We start from the raw sequence: 6,000 nt of genomic DNA on the forward strand, positions 1-6,000 counted from the left end.
ATTTTTAATGTTTATTTATTTTTGAGAGAGAGGAGTGAGAGAGACAAGTGCAAGTGGGGGAGGGGCAGAGTGAGAGGGAGGGAGACACAGAATGTGAAGCAGGCTCTGGGCTCTGAGCTCTCAGCACAGAGCCCGACATGGGTCTCGAACTCACAGACCACGAGATCATGACCTGAGCCGAAGTCAGAAGCCCAACCAACTGAGACACCCAGGCACCACTCAGTTTAACATTTTTAAAAGTAATTTGTTCCTACTAGAACAGATTTTGCTATTTTCTCCAAAATATATTCTCAAGCAACTTGAAATGTATAGTTGCTGAAAATGTCCAGTTGAAATATCACCAGTTGAAGAAAGTTACCAGAACATGTTATTAATAACATTACCTACTTAGAAGAAAATATCAACGAGAGAAGGGATGAAGCCCTTCAGTATAATGTATATACTACTCATTTTGAAGTTTCCCACACTACCATAGGCAATAACAATTCAGATTTATTTATTCATGTATTAGGTGAATACTATTGAAATTCTATTCTGTGCCAGACACTTTGTTAGGTACTGAATGAAAGGTATGAAAGAAGTCACAGTGTATAATCTAAAAGAGATGTTACAATTAAACAAGTGTTTTCACAAACAATTGTATTTTTGTGAAAGATTTGTTTTAACCTGTTTGCCTGACAACGTGGAGAAAGTGGAGAAAGAAGAGAAATTAGCAAAGAATAAAACAAGCAAATTATTTATAACCCCAAAGACTCACAAAAATAAAAAGTTTAGAAGTTAAACAAACTAAAACCTCTTGGATCTTTTGGCTCCTGTGGCCATCATAGCCCCTTCCATCTGTCAGCAGTGAGAGGAGAAAAGGATTCCAGCTATGCCACTGGAGCTTTACTTGGAAGGTTGTGTCGCTTGCTCTGTGCTTGCTTCTATTCTTTCCACTCCGGCTTCCAGACCATAATTGAAGTAATAACTGTTCCTCTGTTTTTTTTTTGCCATGGCAAATCTGTCTTGTCTGACTTTGTACCAGCCATCCCCCCTGCTGTGTAGTCTGACAGACCTTGTGTTATCCCTTCATTTCTTAGGAAAATAACCAAATGTTTTCACTTTCAAGACAGTTTCTCTGTAGGGCTGCCATGTTGAACTTTTGCTTTGTGCAGGTTTTAAAACTGTTATTGCTGCAGAATTCTGGTGGTCTTGAACATAGCAGAGAATTGTGATAAAACAAAACAAAAAAGAGGGTAAATGTGAATTTGGTTTGAAGTTTCTTGGACATATCTTCAATGTTATCTTTTAGCTTTGATATGTTTTGAACTGTGAACATTTTTGTATTAAATGCAGCTCCAAATTCTTTGACTAATTGCTATTATAAAACTATTTTTTTCGGATAAAATTATATGTAAGTTTACCGTGAATTACTTTGCTTATTTTATAGTGTTTTCTTAGAATTTTTTGCAGCCTTGCATTTTATTTTATTTTATTTTAAAAATTTTTTTTAACGTTTATTTATTTTTGAGACAGAGAGAGACAGAGCATGAACGGGGGAGGGTCAGAGAGAGGGAGACACAGAATCTGAAACAGGCTCCAGGCTCTGAGCTGTTAGCACAGAGCCTGACGCGGGGCTCAAACTCACGGACCGTGAGATCATGACCTGAGCCAAAGTCTGACGCTTAGCCGACTGAGCCACCCAGGCGCCCCTGCACTCCTACATTTTAAAAAAAGAAGAATCCATGTTGCCTTTTAGATTTTAAAATCTCTTTAAAATGAATAACAAAACTCCTTCAAATATAAAAAGGTGTAGAGTACATAAAACAATGTTCATAAAAAAACTATGAAAGGCACATAAACATATGTAAGCTATTTAATCACACTATTAATTGATAAGTGCCAAGTGAAACAATATGACATAATCTTATAGTTCAAAACATGTAACAGTGATGGCTTTAATGATAATCAATTTCTGTGAATTTGGGTCATGGCCAAAAATTGTAACATCTCTCCAGACGGAGTGTAATTTTGTCCAACTTCCCTGAGAGCAATTTTAGCACACCGCCTTCATAAGGTCCGTAGAATTTTGTTATTTCTTTTTCAAAGAATTTAACCAGAGACATATACAAATTTGTGCACAAACAAAATGCATATAAACATTTTAATAATATTTTGCTCTCATAATAAAATACCTGAAGAATATATAACAAAATTAAAATTCAAAAAAATAATTAAAATATTATTTTTGTTTTACTGTATACTGTTTCTACATCCAAGTTTTTAAATTTGAAACTTAGAATTATTTAAAAACCTGAATTTTCTAAATTTTAATAAGAGTATATAATTCTTTGATGATGTAAAGTATTTTATCTAGGTTGGTAAAATGTGCTTTTATACTACTTATATATTTATAAAGCTTTGGTTTCACTTGCACAAAATAAAATCCATTTCAATTTTTCAGGGAAATGTATTAATAATGTCTAATTTGTGCTCATGTATTCTTTTAAATGACACTCGTTCTATGAAGCTAACTTTTCCTCCCTTCAGTGGTTTTGGTAGTTTCTGTATTGATATTCCAATTGTACATTGTTCAGTAACTAACATGTACAGTTGTAAATCTTTCTTTTTGTGTATGTTTTTATACCAGACCCCAAGTTCTTCATGGTAATGACCATGACTTTGATTTTGATATTCCACTGCCTCACATTGCAGCACTTTGTACACAGTGAAAACCTATAAGCATCTGTTTAACAAATGTCCTAAGTCAAGTATATCAAATATGTAGCATTCATACCTTGCTTCTTAGTAAAGACCCCTCTCCATGCTTTAGTTAGTCATTATTAATCTACCGTGGCAATCATTCCTTCTTCATACCTATTTGGTTTCAGATCTTTCTTGATATAAGACTCCATGCAGCCACTACCAAATCATTAATTTACACATTTATGCTAATACCTAATCTTTGTATCTATTTTAAATCTTCTAAGTGATCTAAGGCTCTTAGCATTCTTGTCTCCACCAATCTGTAACTTTTCTACCTAATTCTTATTGTGCTTCTCTACTCAATTAGCAAACTTGTAGCTTGGCTTGATTGTGTCAAAGGCATATGGGCAACTGTTACAAACTTCCTCTTTCATCACCCCAGGAGTCAAACCCTGCTTCGGTACATGCCATCTGTGACAAGGGTCATACTCCTCACTCCATGACTCTACAATCCACCTGGTTCCATGTGGTTCTGTGGCTATAGGAAGTTACACTGTCCTCTGCATAACAGATTGGTCCCGTCAGCCTTTGGAGTGAATATATTTTGTTTAAGTAATTTTGACAAATTCTTCTTAGAAGGTTACTCTAACCCTAAGCAAGTTCCAAGGTAAAAAGAATAATATAGGACCCTGAGGTGGTCCCTCATGGCACTGACAGACATTCAAAACACAGAGCACAATTAACTGAGGACAAAGTCCCTATTTTCCCCTCTGGCACCAGCCTGACAAACCAGGAAAATGGGCTACCGTCCATATAGCCACCTCTGAGATGGGAGATAGGGAATGGTGGGCATGAAAATGAAATGCCAATGTGATCTTGCCAAAATCTATCACCTTCTATCTTTAATAAGTATTCCCTGGCTTTTGTCAATATTTTACTACATTCCAGAGTTTTGATAAAATTGATTCTGACAGTAATGGCCACCTCAATTATTGCTTCAGTGGAGGAATGGGTCCTTGGCATTCCTACCCATTTTTAGCCCCAAATCAGCTTTGATTTTCCTAGTATACTAATTGCAAATTATTCTCTGGCCTTGATCTCACAGCCCACACCTAGGCTACAATGATACTTTTATAACAGGTAAAAGTGGAGAGCCTTGGATGTAGGGTAAGAAATTTGAACTTAACTATACAATGTTAATTTGATGAAATATTTTAGAAAGTAATTATAAACAAAGCTGTAAGATACCTGCCTGCTGAATTATCGGCTCTGAAATCTACAAGAATACTCTTTACCTCTTCCTTTTATAACCACACATTAAACCCTTTCACTTTCTAGCTTAACTTTTGGGTATGCACTTATTAGGTTTAATATTATCATTCTTTGGCAGGGTTTTCATTTGCAATGCAGAGGTTATACAGATGGCACTGAAAGAAAAAAATAAAATATTGATACATGTAAAAGGAGATATTTGTTTTGTAAGTGAACTATTTTTTGTGTGCTTTCATATTACCAAAACTTAGCTTATTAGATTCATTGCTTAAATAAGAAATCTTATTCTTGATGATAGCCATTTGACAATTTCAGTTTAGAGCAACAACTTCTATATTTGAGGGTGTGATTTTATAAAGTGATAGAGAGAAAAGATTAAAAAAAACCCAAAACTAAACTCTTTATGCCCAGAGATGCATTTCTATCTCTACCGGTATATTCCACATATTGTTCTTTATAGTTTGTTTTATTCTTTTCAATCAGACTTAAGTGGACTAGGATTAGGTCAAATCTTGTATCATAGTACACATAACTGCTTCCTCTTATATTTTCTTTGACTGTTTTAAAAAGTCTAATATTCATGTTCTAAATAAAACATTTCAAATGTGTACATCATGAAAGTGTTTGTTTCATAGCTATAAATTTGCCCTGCTCAACTATCTAAATGTCTAAATGCTCTTTATTATTACTCCAGACAAATCACTAATCAAATGTAAGTACTACTGATTTAAAGTGTATGTTTCAAACAGATATCTGGGAATTGAATTAAGAATAAATTCTTCTCTTCAAGTAGCAAGGACTGCTTTTCCCAACACCTGTCTTCAAAATAGGGCTGTGAAATCTGAGGTCAAAGAGAATGTTATTTAAAATCTATCACCTTCAGACAATTCTTAACTTCACAATTTTCTTTGCTTTTTCATATATCATTCCCCACTATTAAAACAGAACTAGAAACAGCAATAAGATTTATTCTTTAATGATGACAGGTAAAGGTCACTTGTATTCTGTAAAGATATATCTGCAATTTCCATAAAATCCACTTATATAAGTTACTGTCACAAAGACTATTGATGGTAAATTTGTTTTAAATTATTTTAAAAGCCTTATTTTACATGGTAGAACAAATGTCAGTGCATCTAAGACAAGAAAAATAATAACATCACTTTAGTGCCAATGAAAATGCACGGCCTGATTTATTTGCCAGAAAGAGTAGATAGATACAGTTAAATAACTTTTTATTTCCCAGGTGATTGCAGAGTTAGAATGATCATATGTAAAATCTTCTAAAATCTATCAAAAATAATTAAGACAACAATGATCATGCTATAGACCGAATGTTTGTGTACCCGCAAAACTCATGTGTTAAAGCCTAATCACCAATATTATTTGGTGATATTATTTGGATGTAAGGCCTTTGGGAAGGTAATTAGGTAATTCACCTTCATGAGGGTGAAGCCCTCTGGAATAGGATTAACTTTCATGTAAGAAGAGACTGGAGAGAGATCATATCTCCCTCAGCCACAGTATTATGAGAAGCTGTTTACAAACTAGAATAAGGCCACTAACCAGGAATCCAAGCATGCTGGCACTCCAACTTCTGATTTTGAACCTCCAGAACTGTGAGAAATAAATGTTTACTTGTTTAAACTCCCCAGTCTATACTATCCTTTCAGCAACCAGAAGTGACCCTTAATTCTTATAAATTCTTTATAATTCTTATGAAATAAGAATTTTGTAGACTTTCAACTTTATTATTTTCTGATATACATACTAACTGGAACTGAACTAATAAAACATTTTGTCTAGAAGTTCTAGATGATTTGATTTAATGATCAGATAAAAACGGCATGTATTTTTATAAACATGTCCAGAGGGACATAGGAAGGGTGACATTTTACAAGACTGGCTTTCAATACAGTTACCCTTCTTACCAGTGGGTTGGTAATGGTGGTTAATGTATTAAATGTGTCTTTATAGGCCCTTTAGACATTCATTGATGGAATATTAACTACCATAAGTTGCAAAGAATCTAAGTTCTGCCTG

Source organism: Prionailurus viverrinus, chromosome B1, assembly GCF_022837055.1.
Source record: "Prionailurus viverrinus isolate Anna chromosome B1, UM_Priviv_1.0, whole genome shotgun sequence".
NCBI lineage: Eukaryota > Metazoa > Chordata > Mammalia > Carnivora > Felidae > Prionailurus > Prionailurus viverrinus.